The sequence below is a fragment of the Gallus gallus genome, chromosome 18, assembly GCF_016699485.2.
Source record: "Gallus gallus isolate bGalGal1 chromosome 18, bGalGal1.mat.broiler.GRCg7b, whole genome shotgun sequence".
NCBI lineage: Eukaryota > Metazoa > Chordata > Aves > Galliformes > Phasianidae > Gallus > Gallus gallus.
In genome coordinates this window covers 8,720,480-8,744,018 of record NC_052549.1, presented here as the reverse complement: position 1 = coordinate 8,744,018, position 23,539 = coordinate 8,720,480, and the positions used below count along the sequence as shown (strand labels likewise).

The following is a 23,539-nucleotide window of genomic DNA, read 5'->3' as shown; positions in this document are numbered from 1 at the left end:
AGGTATCTAAATGCTAAGATGAACTCATAACGTTCATCTTGGACTCATTAAACCAGAACCCCTTCTCTTCTCAATAAAAAAATTCATCAGACAGAGAAAGAATTTTTATTCACAGTTGAAAAAAAAAAAAAGAAAGAAAAAGAAAAGAAAAGAAAAGAAGAAGAAAAAAAATACAATAAAAACAAGACCTAGACAGAGCCAGGGCAATTTTGCACTTGCTTTGTGAGTAAAATATAAATAGGTTTTTGCAAGTTAAAAAAAAAAATCCATTAAAAACGCTCAGAGTGGTTGAACAGCTGGAAAAGCAACTTTTTTTTTGATAACATTTAAAGCTGCTTAGCAGCTGGGGAAAAAATCGCCTGTAAAAACACTTAACATTTACAGCCACTCAGTGGCTGGAAAAGCAACTTGTTATAAAATTGATTTAACATTTCAGTGGCTGGAAAAGACATACCCACACATACATATAACTGTAGTGTTTTACTTAGCTATTTATGGGCATTTAGACGCAGATAACGTTATAAATAGGTAAATTTGGCATTTCTGCGGGTGCCGCTGTGGCAGAGGATAACTTCCATTCAAAGCATTCACAACTCTATTTTATTTTGAGGGAGCTTAATACAAGGCCATTTAAATTCCCATTGGCCTGGAGTCTGGCATGCTTGGATGATCAGCCATCCCACCCAGCCCCTTTAACATCTTAAATCATTTTGGTTACGAAGCACTTTATAAAATAATAGCTGAGCAAGGAGTCCTGTATCTGATCAGCCCAAATGAAGGCTGAGGCAGCAGAGCCCACGCTGCTCTACAAGTGATTTTGGTAATCAGCTGGGCTGGACAGGGCTGTGTCCATGGGCTCATTGGGGCTGCAGGAGCTCTGTGCTGCACCACAACCCCACACACAGCCAGAATAACTTCTTCTAATTAAAAATGTAATGTCAAAAACACTGTTTAAGTAGCAATTAAGCATATTTGTTTGTCTGAGAGATTAGAGTCCTTGAAAATGCAATTTTGATGGCAGGACCTTCTGTCACCTTCCTCAGCCTTCATTCTCTTCCATTTCTATTCCACTTTGCTGAGTGCATCTCAGTGACAAAGCCACCCAGACCAAGCTGTCATGCTTGGGAGATGCCGTCAGGCCACAAAGGACGTTATTTCATGGTTACAGAAAGTGTCTGCCACAAAACGATTTACGTGCTGCATGTTTTGCTGGTAGGGGACAGCCCAGGAGGCCCCATAAACCCCAGCAACCCTTCCCCATCCTGGGGCAGCCACAGGCTGGCGGTGGGTCCCTCAGCAGACAGTTGCTAGTTACATCTTAAAATCACAGAATCATTAAGATTGGAAAATATCACCAAGATCATCAAGACCAACCATCAACTCACCACCACCGTGCCCACTTTCCACCTGGTCTCCTGGGCTGGGGCTGTGTAACCTGTTGCTTCTACCCAGTACAGGAAGAGCAAGCGTTGCCAGGATTGGGTGTCATTTCCCAAAAACAATCGGTTCAAAGCTTCCTATATCATCAAGGGTTGATTGAGCCCAAAGTGCCACTTCACTGGGTTGGATGGAAGCTTTCAGAGCTTCATGAGAAGCTGGATGTGTTCCTACCTCTGCCACTTACTCTGCAGAAGATGAGGCAATATTCTCGAAGCGTCTGAGAGAGAGATCTTCTAAATGTAGCTACTTTGTGGCCAGCTACTTGGGAAAGTGGAAAAATAATAATTGCCTATGAAAATGTGAAGACATATATTCCTTAAGGACAGACGGGAATTGTTTGGTGTAGTCTGGGTGAAGGGAGGAGGTGCAAAAAGATGATTTTAAGGAGAGGTTTCCTGCCAGGGAGAGCTATTAGGCACCAGAGTTATTTCCTCAATGAAAACAGAGGAAAGCAATTCCTTCAGACATTTAATAATAGATTGGGCAAAGAATTAGGAAATATAATGAAGAAGCCTGTACTGGCAGGTAATTGAGCTAATCAGAACAAGCAGAACTTAGAGTTTCTTTTTTTTCAAGGCTAATTTAAAGTCAGCTGCTATAGATATTTCATTAATTCGAAGCCTTTTGCATCACAGTCCAGTGCCCAGGAATAAGGCAAAACAGCTCTATATTAAAAAAACTCAGAACCAGTGAGAGGACACTGGGACAGCATCATGCCAGAGGGAAGAGATTTCATAGGCATACATACAGAACACAGGCAAGTTCGCAGGCAGGCCACAAAAGCCAGTGTGGAAAGGAAGGGGCAGAAGGAGCCAAGGTTAGATCTGGGAAATAAAAAGCAAAAAGCAAGGATGGAGAACCAGGGGATTGGATGGCCTGGGATGGGGTGGGAGGGGGTCCTGGAGAGGACTCTGTCTTGGCAACAGCTGTGGAAAATCAAAGTGCAGAATGAAAAACTGCTTTCAGAACAGCCCGTGATCAAATACCAGACCAGCTAATTTGTACTTCGGGGCTGCAGCAGAGGATGCTAGCTGCAGCCCATGCCTCTGTACCTTGCAATACATCCTGTGTTCCTGGACACACAACAAGCACCAAATGATGGGCATCCAGCTCAGACTTGAACTGAGGTGTAAAAGCTGAACAGCATCAGACTGAGAGAATAAATTTTGGGCAGGGCAGATGCTTCAGAGCACTGTGGTGTCTGGATTACCCAGAAGGTGACTTAGCCAGGTACTTCTTTCTCTCACTCCCAAACCTGAGCAGTGTGGTCAGCGCAAGCTTTCTTCTTCTATCCTTTCTCCCTGCTCTTCATTTGTAAAGTATAATTCAGAACATTCTTTAAGTATTCCATGGGTTTATTAACTAGTTAAACACATTGCTGGACATGTGGTCCAGAGGGAACACAGCTCCTTCAGAGATCAGGGGTGATGCTGAGGGCACTGGTAATGCATCTCTACCAGCCCAAGGGGGTGGGAATGTGGCCTCCTATGCATCTGGGAGAAAAAGATTTCCTCCTAAAACAGCTGAAAAGAAAGAAAGAAACAGAAATTCCTCAAAGGAGGTCCTTGCCATAAATTCTGTCAGAGCTGAGTAAATGCAAATGAAGTTTATTGCCTTTTAAACAATGCGCTGGCATTTCAGATTATCTTGAGGTCTGACTCAGCAATCCATATCCATTATGAGTAATAATTGCTCCCAGCTGTAATCTCACGAAGGCCTTTATTGGTTATCAGTATATGGAAAGGTTGCAGTGTTTGTCCCAGAGGTGTCAGAGTCAGACTTTAATGTTCTTGCTGAGTGCAGCGGGTGGAGATGCTCAGGCTAGCACACTTGTTCTCCCTTAATAGTCATTTACTCCAGAAGCATCCTCCCTTATTGATGCTATTATCATTAAGCTTGAGCAATGATATCAGAGTCTGGCCCTGTGTTCTATAGCCTGCAAAGGGGAAAGTACTCCATCCTCAGTACAAATCTAACCCAGCTTGTTTTAAAGCTGCTCAGAAACCTGGGACGTTTGCTATGTGCTCACAACCAGGACACACACTTGAGGAGACGTGGATGGAGCAGTGTTTGTTCTCTTGTCTCTTTGAGGGAAGGAGTATCAAATATGGAAGAAAGAGGGAGGGATATTACATGGGCTAACGCTATTTGAGGCATCTGCACAGATGGTGGTACAGGTAGGCCTAAGGAGAAAAGACAGCATGAAGAAGAATAAAGCTAAATCTCCTAATTTGGGCCTCTGCGCTAGCAATAGCAAAGACTTTCTGGAAAAGTCACTAACTTCATACTGTACTGCACAACTCAGATTCCCTAAAATCCAGTTCATGGCCTAATAGAAGCCGATACCACCATTAGGTTTAAAATATAGCTAGACTAACATCCATCAGTGAGTTGGCCTAGAAACTTATTTATTTAAGAACATAAGTGGTCTGAATGAAAGACTGGTTTCGGATGCCAAAAAACAAAAACAAAAACAAGTACAATGGGTTTTGGACCTTGACAATTGTTGGGAGCCGTATTGGCAGCCATCAAGTTAGAATATTTGATCTTCACAGCTTGACGTCAAGAATGGCTTTTAAATCTCCTGGCTGGTAAATATAGCTGGCTGCTGCGTTGTTTAACATTTGAGGGTCTTATAGATATTGTGGTTACAAAGTTGATCAAACATGCAAGGCATTATTTGTAGGAAAAACATTTACCTTACTGGAGAGGCTTGACATATACAGAAGGCTCAAATGATTTCCCATCTGCTTTAATCCGTGAAGTAAAATGGAATTTGCTTTGAGCCTTAAAAAAGGCAACTCTTCAGATGCATGCTGCTGCGTCTGGTATGGCTTGTGAATGCCTATGTGTAATCTCAGCACCATTTTCTTTTGTGAGATTAAACTTGCTCAAGAGGTTGGAAAATTTTTACACTGTAAAGCAAAGCAAAAAGAAAATGATCTGAGATTTGAGCAGTGAGCGTCAAAATTGTGGTTGCTGTTTCTGGTCTCTCCTTTCTCTGTTAATGGAAAAATACAAAGAGAGGGAGAAGGACTGGAAAAGTAGGGAAAGAAGGAATGAGAGGAGTTGGAAGAGGAATGACATCTTATCTGAAAGATACACTCATGATTTTCCATGAAAATGCTTGGAGAAAAAAGAAGAGCTGTGTTAAGGGAGGCGGTTTAGAGTTGAAAAAACGGAGGAGGAGGAGGGATACATGTATCTAGATCAGATCTTGCCTAGCAGTGGGATGTGATGCAGAACTCTGTGTCATTAAATGCACTCCTGCCTTCAGCTAGATGATACTTCACCTACACCAGGATTTCAAAATGCAGAGCAGTGTGAGCCAGAGACTGAAACCTGCACTAATCACCAGGAGGATTGAAACAAATGAGGGCAGGAAGAAGAAATAATTCACTGAAGCAAAAAGGAGCAGCAGCATTGGGGGTCTGCATCTCCCCTTATAGGGAGAACAGTGTCCTTCAAGCTCCTGCCATTTCCATCTGCTTACATGCTGTGTGGCATGGGATTATAGGATGCTTTCAGGTTTGCTGGCAGTGCCCTCAGCGTGCAGAGATGGTGGGACCAAAATCCCAGTTATTCTCAACGGAGCTGAGTCCTTACGTTTGCTGTCTCCAGACCTAAGTATCCTCACAAGACAGCCTGGTAAGAACCATTCATTTTTCAAGAGGAAAATTTGACTTCCACCCCCTAAACCACTCAATTTTTCAATTCCTTCTGTTCTTCAGGAGGGCAGGGATGTCTGATGTACGCAGGGAGGAGGCTGGTGTGCTTGTGTTCAGCTTAGAGCTGACGCTGTTGTGCTGAACCATAGCTGAGATAGGGATTATCTTCCCACTCAGCTTAAAATACCAAAACTCCTTTCCTGGAAATAGTTTATTTTGAAGTGAACCAGAGCAATTTGGGTACTGCTGCCATTACTCTGACTGCAACAACAGCTGTTAGTCAGCCACTTGCATTGGAGATAGGCAGCCAGCAAGATGCTATCACCACCTCTGCTGAAGGGTCTGCTCTGGGTGAGCTCTGCATCTGGAAAACCCAAAGAACCAAAGTGGAAGGGAAGGGAAGCATGAGGAAAAGTCCCAGCTGCAGGAGGAGCATCAGCAGGCGCTCACACTCCTATTAGACATCAAAGGGTCCAGCTTGTATTAGACATCAAAGAATCCATCGAAAACTGAGCTTCAGGAGTTTTGCTCTTCTCAGGAAAGCTTTCATTGCTGACTTTCAAAGCACTGAATTTATGTGGGAACAGCAGCTCACTTTATTTTGAAGGTTGGCTTCCAAACTGGACTGAAAATGTGAACCCTACAGACTCAAAATTAAGAAAGCAAATAAAAAGCACCAAATCTGGTGTTTTTTTTCCTAAAAATAATAATATTTTGAAGCCAATCTGGAGAGTTTTGGGTATTGACTCATAATTTTTGAATACTTTGGAAAGAACGTAACACAGGCTCTCCAGTAAAGGAACCAGAATATTACTGCATGAAGTGAATAAGCAATGAGTGGCACTTGAGCTGCAAAGGTCTTGCATACCAAGAGCTGCTGCTGAGAAAATTTATGAACAACTTTGAATAACAAATTCATTTGAGAATCTGACAATTTGTGGACAAGTGTTCAACAATAAAGTTCCAAAAACCGAGTCCAAAGTCTCAGGATCAGCAAAGAAAATGTATGAAATTCTCTTTTGTGTTATTATTGGACTGGGCCAGATGTCCAGGCACACCACGTTAGTCAAGCTCACTGTCGGCTACATCATAAATTCATATGGAATTTCAGTGTTATCTCAGAGGGGCAATATTGGCTTAAGATATTTCCATTTCAGAAACGTATCCCATGGCAGATGGGTATCTTTTTGCCCAGTTTTGCCTGGTGTCGGGCTTCCTGAATGGCTTTGGCCTCACAAATTGTTACTGGCTGCATATTCCCCTCGCAGTTGCTCCAGCCTGGCTCCTGCCGGTCAGACTTAACACTACTCCACCATCAGTGGATACTACCGTGTTATTTATAAACCCTCTGCTCCACACAGGTATTTATGGCACTGACTAGGGTCAGGAAGAACAAAAAATAGAAGGAAAAAAGAAAAAAAGTTTTCTCCATTTTTATTAGTCAAGTTCACAGCCAACCACACGGCCACAAACTGGAAGCCGCCAGCTCAGACAACTGGAACAACATCACCCTTTGAATCCTGCAAAAGCCATTATACTGCACTATACTATACTAATTATATCCTATCGTGTCATACCATATATTTGAGGGTGTGTATATGGACATATATATACACATATATATACTTCTTCTTACAGTGGTGTCAGAAATTCTATGAATGATCAAAGTTTTCTCTTAAAGACCTCTGTCTCCTGTACCTGCAGGAACAGCAGGCCCATCACTGTATTGATATGAGCACCTCCCACATCAGCAGCCTGGCCGATGCTTCCCTCCCATCATGAAATGTCCTTACCCTTGCAAAGATCCTAACTCACATCCCAAAGGGATGGTAGGCAAGTTTGTGTCATTCAAGTAAGCCAGTAACTGTTACCCCTTACTATATCTCCTTAGCTCAAGCATATCTGGATGCTGATAAACATAAAGAAGCACCAGGGCTGCACTCCTCAGCCTTGTGCCCAGGTCTCTGCTATGGGCTGCCCTGCTCCAAGGGCTGCCGTTGACTTTGCCCCATGGTGGCTTTCACAAGGTCACTCTCATTCTTTCCTCATCAGTTTTCCTATCTGTAAGATAAGGGCTCCCAATACCCGCCTCCCTCAGTGGCTGGTGTGAAGGTTTAATGAACAAACCACAGCCTCTGTGGGAGTAACAAAGAGGAGGAAGGACTGGGGGAGGGAGAAACAGGGTAACAGTGATAGGAAACACATGGTCACTGCAGAAATTCCCATCAGGGAACAATGCTGCTCCAGCTGGGAGGCTGCGTAGGTGACCTCAGGGCTTCGACTCTCCAAGCTCTGTGAGCCTATTGTTCTATTGTATCCTTTGCAGGGAGTTCAAGGGGATAAACAGTGATTTCCAACCAATCTCAGCCTCTGAGATTACTTTTTTCCTTTCTGGCTTTATTTGAGCAAAGAAATCAAGGGTCGATGCTCTCTGCACCTGTCAGGGCATGCATTCAGCATGTGGTTTTGTAGAGATGCTTGCAGAGCCTGGGCTGGAGGCTGGAAGGATGCAGCAGTGAGCAAACTTGGAGCCCAGTGCAGTGAAGAGCAATGTCGTCAAGGTTCCTCAGGGGTCTGCAGGCTGATAAACAGCACAACTGATAGTGTTCTCCTCGGCCATTTCCACGGCCATAAGAGCTGTGGAAATGTGGCACTGAGGGACATGGTCAGTGGGCATGGTGTGGGTGGGTTGGGCTTGGGGATCTTGGAGGTCTTCTCCAACTTTAATGATTTTATGATGTGTGAGCAATCACATTGGGACAACATCACAGGAGCCAGCAGAGATGGGGAGGGATGAACCCAGAGCCTGCAGGGTTCTGTGGGCTTCTCTTATTCCTAGTCCACATTAATTCTATAAAGGCTAGCCCCTTGTTGGAGCAGGTGGGGCAAGAGGTAATTTGGCAACTGAGAAAGATGTGTGGGGTGGAGGGAGAGATAAAAGGCTGAGAAAAGGAGCAGGGGCCAGCAGAAGGAAGTGGGGAATGTGAAGGGAAGAGGAGAGGAGAGCAGAGCAGAGCAGAGCAGAAGGAAGGCTGCAGAAAAGGGTGCATGGAACAGAAACAGGGAGCCCCGGCCTCAGTGGAGCCTTGTGAAGTGATGTTATGCCAGCCCAAACAGCAGCAAGTCTGAAATTGGTTAAGAACTGTTTACTTGTTCATACCACAGGATGTAAACTAATATAGTTAAACTCCCCTGGGAAAATAAAGCTGAATCTTTTTTAGGTTTTTGGTGGATTTTTTTTTTTGTGTGTGTTTGTTTGTTTGTTTTTTGGTAAGTTAAGGAATACATTCATCCTTCTTTCCTCTGTTTCCTAAAGGTTAAAAGGTCTCATGCACCCAAAAAGACGTGCTATCATGCTACCATGCCTCTCCAAGGGGAGCAGCTGTTGGTATATAGAGGAACAAGAGGATGGCACTGCTGTGTCAGGCTGTACGTAGGACATCTTCTTGTGATGCATCGCAGCTTGCATTCAGTGGCTCTTCTCTGAGCCTTAACCATAGAATGTGAAGATCTGCTGGGCAGTAGATGTGACTGACATTCATGTGAAATCAATTCCCCTGTGCAGGAGGCTCAACACTCTCAGGTGAGTTGAAATGTGTTTTTAGTAGGAGTTAATTGGGGATAGAGTATTTATTTTTAGCTCAGGCTTTGCTTCCTTGGGTTCCATTCAGAAGTGTCAAAGGTTTTACCTTCCCAAGGCAAAAATAAAATGGAAACAGCCAGATCCTAAACTGCTTGCTTTGAATAATCAGAATGGAGGTCTATGTAATATACAAATATTTCAGGAGGAAAAACAGAACCTGAAGCTGAAAAACAAGGGCTGCAGGGCTGGGGAGGATAAGCACCCTGTGGGGCTGGGCATTCCTCTGGCACTGCATTCCCAAGCAAAAGAAAAAGAAAAAAAAGGAGAGGCTTAATTGACCAAAGGCCTGATTGTCTTTTCAGACACCCTTCTTGATGTGGTTGGAGATTGGAACCCTTCTGGAAAGCGCCTTGACATTTCATAGCTTAGATATTTCCTCCATTGCTTTTGACTTTCAGGCCTCAATTATTTCCACCAGGAGAGCGTTTGCCAAGCTGATGAAATTGGAAACAGAGTGGATGTTATAAAATACAGGTAGCTCGGGCGGCTGTGCGTGATGCTGCCTCGTGTGGTTTTTTCATTTGAGTTCTCCCGACGCTCTGCATGGGCTGCAGTGGGGCAGCTCTCAGAGGCAGCAGCGTGCAAGACGGCCGTGCACGTGTGTGTGCACACGTGAGGCCAGGTATTGATTTTAGCTGGGTTTCTAATCTGGAAAATTCCTTATAGTCTTTGCAGAGATTAATTATTCTTCCCTGGTTGTGGAAGGAAAGGAGGGAAACTGTTCTTGTCCCTCAACAGGTTTTGATGGAAATTATATTCCAGTGCCAAATGGTCATTGAAAACATTTTTAAAGAACATTTATGGGGAAAATATCACAGTTCTCTGGCTTTTTGTGCCCTGTTTAACTGTTTTTGTGGGGATGGAAACCTGTAAACTTTCAATTTACTGCAGCCATCCTGTTTTACAGCTTAGAAAAACACCTCCAGAACTGCTCTCTTTCAGGGGCTTTGCTGTCGTACCTGGGCAAGGCAACTGCACTAATGCAGCCAGAGCTGCTGGTGCTCAGCGCATCGGAAAATTTGGCCTGAATCAGGATGCTTAAATATGATGGCCTCTAAATATAGACTTCTAGCAGTGCTGAGTGAGGTGTTGGGTGTGGGACCATCTAGACATAAGTAAAACCAACCAACCCCCCCTATTGTTTGCCTTCCAAACAAGAGCTGATGCAGGATCCACCTTGCACAGCCCTGCTCTCCATCCCATGGCCCCAGGTGAGTTTAAGCCAAACTCATTATACAAAGAGGTCTCAGATGAATTAAAGGTTTGGCTCTGGAGAAGAGGAGGCTCAAGGAAGACCTTATCACTCCTTACGACTCCCTGAAAGGAGATTGGAGCAAGGTTGGGGTTGGCCTCTGCTCCCAGGTAACAGTGATAGGAGTGGAGGTGATGGCCTTGTGTTGCCCCAGGGGAAGTTCAGGTTGGATATTAGGAAAAAGTTCTTCTCAGAAAACGTGTTGATGCAGTGGCACAGCTGCCCAGGGAGGTGGTGGAGTCGCCATCCCTGGAGGTATTCAAGAACTGTGGAGAAGTGGCTCTGAGGGATGAGGTCAGTGGGCATGGTGGGGATGGGTTGAGGTTGGGCTTGGGGATCTTAAAGGTCTTTTCCAACCTTAATGATTCTATAATTCTATAAATGCACTGATCTTCTAGAAGTCAGTTGTGTTGAACAAGTGCATGGTTCCCTGCAGGAGCCCATGGGCTGGAGGTGCCCAGGAACTGAGGCTCCTCCACATCACTGTGCAGCCCAACCCAAATTGCCATCTGGGATAACAAGGTGCAGATGCCCTGAAGCAGCAATGGTTTGTTCAGAGCTGGAGGAGGTGGTTACTGGCCTGAAGGTGCTCAGAGGGGCAATATTCATCCTCTCTCTCCTGGGAGGAGATGTGGGCAGCAGTTTGTCTCTGCCAGCACTTGAAGTCTGAGGACATTTCTGTAGGAAGTAACAGTAGTAAAACATCCTCTGTAGCATGTAAACAGATTTTCCCTATTCAGTATGGTTAAAAATAAAGAAGGGAACTGTGTGAACATCTTGGAGGCGCTCTTGCTTGTCTTTCACTTGCAAGCAGAAAACTGCAACATCCTGATCTGTGAACCAGTACAAATAGAAAACTAAACCATATTTCCATGTAATCCATCCATGTTCTTAGAGAGGAAAAGAGTTCTTAACAGCTGACTAGGTGACCTTAGAGTTCAACTGAGCTCTTGAAACGCACAGGTGTGTCAAAATACTTCACCAGCAGTGTGTGAGAAAGTATTCACATTGTTCCCAAACCATGGGAAAAACATATCCTGTTCCCATTTCTGAAATGTGCCATCTATAAGGCAGTGTTGTAACATGTGTTGTCTCCTTGTGACCATCCCTACTTGAGGGGCTAGCGATAAACTTTCTCTAGCTTCCGTGCATTGTGCTTTGCTACACGGAGCAGGAGAGGCTGTGCTGGTGGTCTTGTTCCTGCTCAGACAGGGAATTAAACCAACAGGAGTGCAAGTCATGCATCAAACTGCCTTTGGGCTGCCCTGCATCAGGAGAATTATTGGAGGAAGAGGCTGTTTCATGCTGTTGTATTCCTCCTAGTGCTTCTCACTTGCATGCATGGTGTTTCCTCTGGCAGTTGTGAGCAATCAAAGAGTTACAAAATAGATGAAGATCGCTCAGTGATGAAAGAGGGAAATGAGATGGACCAGAACAAACTCTGATGATAGGAAACTTGGATGTCATTGCATTTGAATGAGCAGTGTAGTAAGGGAAACAGAGAAATGACTGCAGAGAAGAATGACAGATATTTATTGCTTTATAGTAGTGAAATGCTTTTTACATTTTTGGCTAACGTGAGAGTGTATCTGCAATTTCCACTTGAAACGTCTTGGAGATACGAGTAGCTTTTCTTTTAATCAAGAAAACTTCTATGCAATTTTTTCACTAAAAGTAATAGCAACAACTGAGAAGCAAAACATGTTTTTGCTTTCAGATTTTCTGTTAAAAAATCACTTAATTTTGATATTTCGACCACACTGTGTGTTTGACAGCCCATGACTTTCTTCTTCCTCTGGATGTCAGAGACAGAAGCAATGTGATTCCTCTTCTGAGCCACCCTCAAGTACTCGAAACATTTCTGATGTTCTGATATGTGCCATTTTTAATAAGAATAATGTACTTAATGCAAAGAAATTTAAAGTGGTGTTTGAATTGGAATGTGTTGGCCACCTTCAGCATGCCCTCTACCTCCTTTAAAGGAGTTTTGCGACTTCAGATCAATTCACAGACAGCTTCCAGCTCCCGAACTTTCCATAAAGGAAGCAAGGATACACCAGAAAGGAAAAAAAATCTCAAGTTTTCCAGATAATTGCTGATGTGGCATCTATGCATCAGCAGACCACCCAGTGTTGGTGCATACAGACCCAGCCCAGGATGGGAGTGGGACGGAGCGCTGGGTGTGCACTGTTGTGGGGTTTTGATCTACTGCTGTGAGTTCTTGCAGCAGATTTATTGTAACACGAGCCCCAGGTGAAGCCCTCAGAAAGTGGCTCTCACTTCCTGGATGAGGAAAGGCATCTCCCAACACTTAGCAGCCCGTCTGGCCCGGCTCGAGTTTAATCGTTCAGATATTGCAGCCACAATGAGTTCCAGCCATGCAGAGTTCAACGGAGGTTCAGGGAGCTCAAGCCATGAGTTAATTCCCACCATCACCAGAACTTCCTTAATTTTACAGAGATTGGAAAAATGTTATAGTAAATAGAACCTGGGTATGAATAAGAATCTATTCTGTAGTACCAGTGGGCATGTTTGGCTGCTGGAGTAGTTTGTGGCATTGCTTGCAGCTGACTGAAGCTGTGTTTTTCTACTACAGTCGTGTTTTCCAGACACTGGGTTTTCCATCCCAAAACGGCAATTATTTTACTATTGATCATTCATTTCCAGTGATCTAACTGGAAATCTATGATGGTACAGCAACCATTTTCACCAATCAACAATTTTGGTTGTGTTTTCAGTGCATCCAGTCATTTCCAGCCCCACCACCCACCCCTTGGGAAGAGGTGACAGTGGCAATCCCCACCTTGGTGATATTTTTACACTCCAGCCCAGTGTGGTGGTACCAAGACCCTTTGAGATGCTCTAGGGCATGTGGCAGGGGTGGCTAAGTGGGCTGAAGGTTGGGGTCACCGTCCTCTGCTCAGTTACCCAACACCTCAGCCCCCAGTTTATCTTGAAGCTCAGTTTATCAAAAGCTTTTTTTTTCTTGTACAGAAAAGTGATATTAACACTCAGGACAATTGTGAGAGGATTGATGAGAGCATCCCAAAGCTGAGCTCATATCCCACAGCTTTGCGGACCCCAAAGCACCCAACACCAGCTTCAGCACCCTACACAGGTCTCTCCCAGCCACTTCTCCCCACCTCATCCACCCATGCTGCATGATCCAAAGCACAAGGACTGTTTTAGAAATAACCTAAAAAATACACATATATGTTGTTTCCATACATGAGGAGAAGTGAAAGCAGTGACTTCTTTTGCTTTGCTTTGTTCTAAACCAACAAAAGTTAACATTTATAGCAGTCAAGGAGCTGGAAACCCAACTTAAGAAACTCTTAATGTTTAGATCTACTTAGTGGTTGGAAAAAACAACTTCTTTAACGCGCCAGCAAGTGGAAACAGCCACCCCTTGTAAACAAACCTTTAGCATTAAGATATTTCTTAGCAGCGGAAAACCTTAACTGCATGGAGACATATTTCTGAGACATTTCAGAGTGATCATAGGCTGCCGGCATAACCACACTCTGTCAGCAGATACGTCAATGATCAATGAAGATGAAAGAAGAAAGACTTTCCATACAGGATGCTTGCTGGATGTTTGTTTCACAATAATTTACAGTATTACACACATAATTCATATCCATATAGGGAACTGGTTCAACACTGCACTACTCTAGGTTTGTGTTTTAGGGTCAGTGAAGTTAAACCAACACAGACAGCTAAGAGTTGGGCACCAGAATAAAAAATATTGGTTGTTTTCTGCAAGTACAGTAAAATTTCCCAGACGGGGGATAAGCCTGCCAGATATTTTAGTGGTGACCTTGAAAAATAATACATCAACCTGCTCAGTCGGTGTTTTGCCTTCAAAACCTCGTCTCAACCCTGACCACGTGCTTTGCAGTGGCTTGTCCTGACCGTGGGGTGAAGCATCCCTGAAGTAGGCTGCGGATGGGAACTTTTTTCCCAAAGAAACAGTGGAAGTCCCATCACTGAGACAATGAAATGCATCCGACTGCTGCTGGCAGGGAAGTGGCAGGGATGAACTAATAGGTTTTTCCATCCTTTGTGCTTTAAATTCAGTGCCTGTCTTGGTCATTACACACACCCTCTGCTGCTGTTTGCTGAGATGGATCACGTTTCCCTTCCCCTGTATCTTAAATCCACTGCTTCACCCATGCACATTCACTCCCCAGCACCCTCACAGTGGCCGCTTGGGGCCCACTGGGGCTGCCCTCCTGCTGTCCCCTCCTGCCACTGCATCAGTGCTGCGTGTCACCTTCCTATTACAAAGAGAAAAGTGGCCAAGGACCAGAGGCGTGGGCTTCTTTATACAGCCTCAGCTGGAATAAAGGGGATTTGGGGGGATGCTGTCCCACCAAAGAAGGGAACCAGCAGTGAGACCACCACGCAAGATACCCCGCGTGCCCAGATCCATCCGCAGAGCCGTTTGGAGGCTGGGAGCAAACAGCAGTGCCCACCACGCTCCTCCCGCTGGGTCATTTCCTTCGAAACAATTGGGAGCTTTGATCCCGTTATGTGAGCGAAAATCTGCCGCTGTTCTCACTGGGTGCCTTCAGTGGGGCTAAAAAAAGCCGCGCACTGCGAGCGGCTGAACCACGCTGCCTCTGACTAAGCCTCTGTCCTGAGGTTAGGTAATTTCCTCGCATAAATCTCTTTTCAAGAAGGATTTTAAACAGACTTTAACTAGTACCAGACTTCTCTCCTCTGGATTTGATCCTGAGGAAATACCTGATAATAAACAAATACCTTGCCGGGATCCTCAGCCTTGCCAGAAATGACAGTTGATTTAAAAATCTCTTTTTTTTTTTTTTTCACTCTCCCCCCCACCCTCTGTTTTCTCACTTTACCCCTTTTCTTTTTTTTTTTTTTAGGTTAAAAAAAATGCAAGCTAAATTGTAACCATACAGAGCAAGGAAGGTGCTGCAGAACAAACAAGTCCGAGCGAGGTTAGCATCCGCAGAGGGAGAGTGTTTCACTGAACACATCCACGCTTCCAAAACACCTACACCATATTCTGTCCTAATGTAAGATTTCCATTTGGGTTCGGATCAGCATCTGTATATTTCCAGTGATCTGATTAAAGATGGTGGGGCTCATCCAGCTCCAGCACTGCAGTGCTGGGGGAAGCTCAGGTCCCCACAGAGGATCCTTGAGCTCTCTAACCCTGTTTTCTAAGGAAATATAAGGCAGGGTTCCATTTATTTATTTCCATATCCCAGATATTGTCTTGGGAGAAGGGGATTGTTTTCCAGAGCTCGTGTTGGTGCTGCTGAGCCTTTCCTAGGGATCAGCCAAAACTTCCAGCTGGGCTCATCAACTCTTCCTGGGCTACCTGAAATGTTTATCAGTCCTTGTGCCAATCAGAGAAGTAGGGCCTGCATCACTTCCAATAACTCAGCCTTCACCTGAAGATCAGTATAACATCTAAATCTGTGTTTCAACACAGAGTTAGTGTGACCTGCTCCGCTCAGCTCTCTTATCACTTGGGGCATTTCATGTTGCAGCCATGTCTGTCCAAGTCTGAGAGATAAAGTTTAATCAAACGAATGATTTGTTATTCTCCAGCAGGGATTAACAAAGGTGTTTAAAACACTGTGTTCATATTCACCATGAGGATAAAGGGGATTTTGGAACAGTGATATCACTGGGTTTCAGTGTGACCTGTATGGTGTTAAAAGCAGGGGAAGCTGTGATGAACCATGCTGGGCAGTGACGTTCACATGTGTACAACTAAAGTCCTTAAAGCAGATGAGTAATTTGGACTCAATTTTTATTTAAATCAAGTCTCTGTTACATGCATCTATGCCCACGCCTTGAAATTCTCTCCAGTCATGCATTTGGCGTAGGTGGGAATACCTCCTTCACAGGTAAACTTAGTGTTCCTTTCATAGAGAAGGCCGTTACCATTGACTTCCCTCTGTTAAGAAAAAAAAAGAGGATTTTTTTTCATAACAATTTAACTTTGAGCAGTATTTATTTATTCAAGAAGTTTTCCTGACAGTGTGTAAAAGAAGGATCATTTAGAAAAGAAAAAAAGGTTCAGTAATGTAAGTCCTCATTTGGGACTGCGTCTCAAATTATATCTTTTTGATTCTGACTTTCTGCCCAGGTTCCAGTGGAAACTTTTTTTCACTTAAAAAGCAAATTTCTTTCTTTGAAGGCAACCAATCTAGCAGTGTTTTTTTTTTTTTTTTCTTGTTTCTAAACTGCAGAGAAACTCTCATGGCAGTGGTATAAAGTTGGCCTGTGGCCTCATGGGCCGTAAGGTGGGCTTGATGGTGCTGTGTCAGTGCTTGTGTCAGTGCCTAGCCATTGTTTTGTTCCCCCTTTGTCCACCGAAGCTCTGTCTTCAATCCTGTCATTTTTGGAGGTGTTTGCAGGCATGGTTATGTCTTTCCTCTTCCTGAGTTAATGATGGTACAGGCTGTCCAGAGAGCTGGTGGAGTCACCATCCCTGGAGGTGTCCAGGAACCATGATTCTATTGGCTCAGAATGATGCTTGTGCCTTTTGGGTCCCAGCAAATATAGAATTTTATGAGTCTGTATAGGAATTGTTGAATCACAGCCTGAACCTCTGATTGACCACCTGAGGCGAGTGCTGAGTCAGCCGCAGGGGCACAGGTGAACTCAATTCTCCAAGACCCCATTTAAGGGCTGACTCCCAAGGAGGAAGGCTCTCTATCTGGAGATCACCCTTCTTGGAGCCCTTCTTTAAGCCCAGGACAAGGGTAAGCTCTTTATTTCATTACTCCTTTGTAAATGCGATAATCTCTCTGGTCCTGTACCTATTTACCTTCCAATCTGTATACCTGTTTGCCATACAGAGACCCTATGCTTACATTCCTCCTTTAATGCTTAAGAGATAAAAGCTCCCATTCAGGCTGCTTACCTGGGTGTCTCACATAATCATTAAAGTGGTTTCAGAGGCCAAGGAAGCAAGAAGTAATTGCTGCAGGGCTGCCAGACCTTGTCTGCACTGAGTGTGCAGGTGCCCACTGTGGGGGGCTGTGGGGAACAGCCCATCCACACCCCACCTCCGCAGCCAAGGCAAATAATCAAGAAGGAAGGAATGAATATCTTTGCTATTGCTTTTCATTATGTCTTTTTGAAGATGTGATGCACTAAGATTTCCTGTGATTACATGTAATAGCTGGAGGGGGGAAGAAGGGAAGACAGTAAATGAAAGTCATACAATTAATTCACTTAAATCTGTCACTAAGGCTTCAGTGAGCCAATCTGTAAATAACTCTACTGCTAACGTAACTTTGTTTGCATAACTCAGCTCAAACCCCTCAGAGATGAGGGACCCAGTGCTTTTCCCCTCACTTCCTGCACATGAAATGCTATCTGGGACAGCAATAGTCTGTAAATCTGACTCTGTGGCAATGCACCAGGTTTGAGTGGATGAAAAAAAGCTCCACATGCCAGCACGCATGCCTAAAATTAGCACCAAAGACATTGGATTCTCGAGTGCTTTATTCCTTTCTTTTCCTCTCACTAAAGGGCTGGGTTTTTGGCGTGCTGCTGAGGACCAGTTCATAATATTAGTCTGAGGTTACTGTGCCATTCAACCAAACCAGAGTTGAGCACCTTTTGTTCATGAGATGAATGACACCAGCTCCTCCCCTCCCAGCACACCAAATCAAATTAACCTACTGGGGTAACTGGACTGGGCTGCTCAGGTGCTGGTGGTCTCTGAGCTTTGCAATAATCATCTGCAGATGGCAGGAAAATGCAAGCCTGAGAAGCATAAAGTGGCTGAAAGGCATCTGTCCAAGAGTAATTGAGGCTCCAGGACCCCATTTATAGCATGGGGATGTAATGTTCCAGTGAGCCCCATCCCATCAGGTGCAGAGTGTGGGTGCTGCCTGCATCATCTGCCAGTGGGACATGCTGGGAGGAGCTGGGAACTGCACAGGAGCAAAGCAAGAATGTTGCATGCCCAGGAGTGCAGCAATGCACTGTTGACAGTGAGCATCACCTGATGGGACATCATATAGGGGAAGGTTGAGCAAAGAGGTGACTTTGGGGTCAAGGAAAATGAGATCCAGAGAATAGAATAAACTGAAGAATAGAAGCAAAATGCCACTGACTTTTTGTAACCCAATCCAAAGGGCTCCAACAGCAATAACAAGATTTCAAAAGAAAAAATCATTGTAGGCTGCACAGGTACTGGAGGAACACCCAGAGCAAATTCTCTCTTGTACTTAGCCCATGGAAAATATTAGTAATGCCTTGTGTCCCAGGAGACTGAACTGACCCTGACTGGCCCAGCCTGTCTGGAGGCTTTTCTGTGAGCCTGACCTATTAAATATTCTCTCTTTTATTTCACAACAAACACTTCCCTCCCTCCTCTCTAATGAGATGTTTGGCTGAGCAGCGTTTGAAGAACAGAGAAATTCCATGATATCATTTGCAGGTGGGCCAGGCAGAGGTATCTTTACTGTCAGGTTTTCATTTTATTAGATATCACCAGAAAAAAAAATAGCTTTGAAAACAAACTCTAGCTGAACTCCAGCCCAACAGGAGCAAAATTTCACATAGCCATCTATTCTGGTAGATTAGCGGCCTTTAGAAGAGGAAGCCAAAGGATGTGTTTTCTTCAGAGAGCATTTTAAAAATCTCTAAATCTCTTAGATTTTTTTTCAATCCCAGAATAACTTTGGAAATACAAGAGTGCTTTTCTTCTTTAATCTTGTCAACAATTTCAAGCAGAGATTTGTTCTGGGGAAAACTGCAACTCTGCCTTAGGTTCTGATAAGTGTAGAAGAGTTTGTCCTGCTAATATATTCTTCCGAATTCAGATCAACCATGGAAAAACAGAGGGTGATGAAACACTGAAACAGGTTGCCCAAGGAGGCTGTGGATGCCCCATCCCTGAGGGCATTCAAGGCCAGGCTGGATGTGGCTCTGGGCAGACTGGTCTGGTGTTTGGTGACCCTGCACACAGCAGGGGGTTGAAACTGGATGATCATTGTGGTCCTTTTCAACCCAGGCCATTCTATGAAACCCCGTAAGTTCCATCAGACAGATGAGAAACCTGCACCTCCAGAGGAGGAGGCATTGATTCCCATATTTCCACAGTCTTAATACAAGATTAGTCTTAACATTTCTCATCATTTATACCATGATGCTTTTAAGGATTGTGTCTTTTCTATTCAAAAAGTCAATATTATAGAGGTTTTCCTGCATCCCAAAGAAATCAGACAAAAAAAAGTTTTAGCAACAGCAGCATTCATTGCAAGGTGATTTCTGCTGATAACACAGTGGTAAACTGCTTTTATTATAAAATCTATTTCCAGGGGTTGGCTTTCCATAGGGAAAAGTTACTCTATGCCTGAATGCATTAAGTCCTGAGTGTCATATTCAGTCCCTGCAAGGACAGAGGATGATCAGTATTTTAGGAAATGTAAAGTCTATTTCAACTTAGGAGAAATGTGTTTTGAGTGGTGTGTTTCTGAGTTAATGTACGGTGAGGATGCAGACTAAAAGGCCTCCAGGCAGCTTCAAATTGTTATTAAAGGGAGGAAAATATATGGAGGGAAAAATCTATCATCTTCATTTTCCATGTGATTTCAAAGAAAAAAGAAACCACTTTGAGGGAAAGCTCTGACAAAAAGATCGCCTCTAATGCCATAAGTTATGGTTCTATAAATCAGCCAGATGATATAGGGCTGGCACCAGGCAAATATATCTTCTAGCATCAAGAACTATAGGGGAGATTCTCTCATTCAAGAGTTGTTCATAATTCACTATAATTGGTGGGAAAGTGAGGGCTGTGACAATTTAATTCATTCACAACTGGCAATGTTATTATTGCAGAACAAAAATGCCGTGTTAGATGAAAACCATCTGGTGTCAACAAAAACCATCCCTGTGGTCAAGCAACAGCTTGGGACAAGTGGATGTTGTTTGAAAAGTCACTGGGCCAGAAGCAGGGTTGATTCCAGCCTCTGAAACGGGCACGAATTCTTCTCTCGTAATAAGAAAGGTGCCACCCAAACGTGCAGAGTCCCACTTGCCTCAGGTTAAGGTATCTTTGTATTTTTTTCTGTTTTCTGAGGGTTTGGAGGACTTGGTCATCTGCAGACCCTGGAGGTGGGCAATCAGGGCTGGGCGAAGGATTCCTGAAGCTCCAAGGGCAAAAACGCTCCCGGTTTAAACAGCTTTGGGTGGACAAAGTGTTGTCAGTTGGAGGAGAGCTTTCAGCAGTGCTGAACCATGTGGCCCCCTATTAACCCTCAGGGTATTTCTCTGTAGGGAGAGAAGGCAAACCCCAGGTTGGTGCAGCCCCAAGTGCCCAGCCAAGACAGAAGAGCTTTCTTCTCACTGCTTTGAATGCTGCTGTGGAGTACTGTGATGTTTCCTGGGAGTGGCTCTCAGGAGACCCCAAGCTTTAAATCCCCCGTTGCCTCCATCTCTGCCAAAGCCCCCGTGTGCTCCTGGGCTTTTTTGCTCAGCTGAGTTTTCACAAAGGTTTGGCTCAATTCCCTGCAAACCAGCCTTCCCCCAGGCATCCACCAGGCCTTAGGGAGAGGCTCTGCTTCGTTTCTTCACACCACGCCTTTTAATCTACAGCCAGAGCAGGAACCAAAGTGGAAAAACACAGCAATTGCACAGGGGCCGCTGCAGCAGGTGCCTGCGGGAGCCTGTTCCTATGAGCCCTCGGGCACTGGGATTTGCAGATTTAGGCAATTCTGGGCTCTTGGATGCTCTTTGTGGAGAAGTTTGTGAACGTGGGAGTGTTTGTGTGAACTCCAACCCTTCCTCAGAGCTGGGCTGTCAGTCAGCAGCGCTGGCATCAAATGTGCATCCCCACATCAAAGCCCTGCTGACTTCCGATGAAGGGAAACAAGGGAAAACAGATTCTTGGTGCGTGTTGTTTATTTTAACGTGTTTTTAGTGTTTGATTGATTTCTTTTCCAGCAGCAAGCCTGAGGGGGGGATGGTTTGCTTTATCAGGAAATGAGGATAAACTTACCCAAGCAAGCTCAGGCTATGCAGGCAGGTGCTGTCTCCATGCTAACTGTCCCCAAGCAAAGGCTGAGGCTGGGGTCAAGCCCTAGGGCTGCACTCTGCTGCCATCACAGAGACATAGAATACCCTGAGTGGAAAGGGAGCCATAAGGATCACAAAGTCCAACCCCTGGCTCCATACAGAACCAGCCAAAGCTCAGACCCTATCTGAGAGCAGTGTCCAAAAGCTTCCTGAGCTCCAGCAGCTCAGTGCCGTGACCACTGACCTGTTCCACACCTACTGCCCTCCCTCTGAAGAGCCCTTTCCCAGTAGCCAACCTGAGACCTCCCTACGCAGCTCCACGCCATTCCCTCAGGTCCCATCATTGCCACCAGAGAGCAGAGATCAGTGCTGCCCCACATTTTGAAAAGCACAGCCTATACCCTGCCTTTATGGAGAAAGAAGGCAGAGCTGCTTGCTCTGTGTGTTTGAAACTGGAGCATTACTGAATGGCTCACAGAGCATCTGCAGTCCCTCCACGCTGTTACAGCTCCTCTTTGTTCATGAACCATTTACACATCACTTCTGATTCCTGTAGACATTTACAACCATTAGTTCCAATATAAAATAATCAGCTTCCGTGATCCCACAATGGGGCTGTCCTGTACAATGCAGGGCAAAAACTGAAATGTGAGGGCATTATAGCAGTGCCAGCCCTTTCTGAATAGCAGGAGGAAAACAACCCAGAGGCTCTATATCTGATTTCCCTTCCATGAGGATCCAGGTGCATATTTTCTGCACATCTCAGTGTCCCAGCAGCATTACTCACTGCTCCTGTTGGCATCACAGGCAGCTGAGAGCAGTGGCTCCCATGCCCTTGTCGCTCAGCTGCTGTCGAGGCTCAGAGTCACAGTTAAGCACAGAGCCTCCAATTAGTCACAAAAAGTGAAACAGTCTTTCAGGAGAATTAAGTTGGTGCAAAGGAGTGAATCACAGCAGAGATAATATCCAGGGCAACTTTAACTGAAAAGAGATAGTGGAGGAGAGTAAATCACTCCCTGAGCACAGCCAGGCTGAATTGATCACAGCTGCTATACGATGCAGGGTGGCAATAACAACTATTCCAGGGCTGTGCTCTGTGCCTGATGGAGAAAATCTGGGGCAGGGCGCTGGGCAGGAAGGGAGCTGCTGGAACCAAGGAACACAGCCATGTGGAGGAGGCCAGAGAGGTGTCCTCACCCCGAGGGAACCCCACTTCTCATCTCTCAGGTTTCATTCTCAGAGGACATCAGCCCTGGCACATGGCAATCCACCCAAGCTCAAAGCTACGTTCTTTTCTTATAAGTGCTTAGGAAAGAGGGTCTTCAGTCAATAGTGATAAAGTTGGAGTGTTTTGTGTGTGTGTATATACACAAACCTCAATGCTGGCATCAGTTATTTATCTTACAGAATTCACAGAATCACAGAATATCCTAAGCTAGAAGGGACCCATAAGGATCATTGAGTCCAACTCCTTGAAGAGTGCATTAAATTCAAAAGATGCCCATTCTGCCAGCCCTTTTGCTTTCCTTTTTTCCCATGGATTATGTTGATAAGGACTACAGAGCCTGAATTCTACATTTGGAGAGAGGCTTTCCCAAAGATCTTAGAGGTGGGAAAAAGAGAATAAGAAGTGGCTGGAGGGTGAAGAGTTAAGGAACCCGTAGCTTGAGCTGCTCTCGAGGGAGACAGGAAAGCTGTAGAGATTTGGCACTACATGCAGATCCCAAAAATTAGATCATAGCACATAATTATCCTCCAAACTGGTCCCGGTGCCAAAATCTTAATATCTGGGATTGTTATAATTTGAAGTCATGTAGGAAATCCAGAGTTCCAATCAATTGCATTCCCATGCCCAGTCGCTCCCTGTCCTTGCCCGTTTTACAATAAAACATACCTGGCATTGTGTGCAGAGTGAGTAACGATTCCTGTGCAGAAAGGGAAGAGAGAGAAACACGGAGAACTCTCCCAGGCACTGCAGGCAGCGGGCAGGCAGTGCTGGCACGATGCGGCCGTGACTCAGCCCTGCGTTCCTCTGCCAGTGGCCGCTGCCTCTTCCACCCCATCCTGCTCCTTTCGGGACACAGTTTGCAACGTGCATGCAAAATCTGCTGCAGTTCTTATTAGCTCAGCTTGTGTCTTTCTGTCAGGATGCACCCGGCTCTTCTAAAATCTCAGCACTTGCACAGGGCTGAATTCAGTGCAGCCGTTCCTAAAAAAAAAAGGTCGCTGCACAATGTCCCACAGACTCTCAGGAATCCAACCAGAAGAGAACGTGAACTTTGCATCACAGTGCCAGGGGGACAACAATGCTTTCTTTGGGCAATAAGTGGGAGCAGGATGGGGTCCATCACCCCTGGGATGGCACAGGGAGCAGGCACAAGGCTTGTTCCAGCACTAAGCACTACACTTCCCTACATGCACGCACACAGTTCGGCATGCCACCACCCCAATGAGCAGCTCTGCAGGCTGGTGGCACCAAACCAGCTTTTCTATAGCAGCGAGCTGGGGGTGGAAGAT

General features: G+C 45.0%; 2 long non-coding RNA genes across 6 annotated transcripts in view; one reads left to right on the top strand and one right to left on the bottom strand.

The window, feature by feature from the left end:
- The window catches only part of LOC107052241, a 78,188-nt gene that overhangs the window by 35,995 nt on the left and 18,654 nt on the right, over nt 1-23,539 (top strand). For 2 of the 5 annotated variants that reach the window (XR_005840723.2, XR_005840721.2), the window contains 2 exons: nt 8,425-9,962; nt 14,896-20,057. This is a non-coding gene — a long non-coding RNA (uncharacterized LOC107052241). The remainder of the gene's footprint in view (nt 1-8,424; nt 9,963-14,895; nt 20,058-23,539) is intronic. The other 3 variants (XR_006931765.1, XR_005840724.2, XR_005840722.2) reach the window with 3 other exon arrangements.
- LOC101751010 lies at nt 13,588-23,059 on the bottom strand. The gene is made up of 3 exons (XR_213360.5): nt 22,917-23,059; nt 21,006-21,128; nt 13,588-15,941 (listed from the first exon to the last, which is right to left on the bottom strand). It is a non-coding gene; the product is annotated as an uncharacterized LOC101751010 (long non-coding RNA).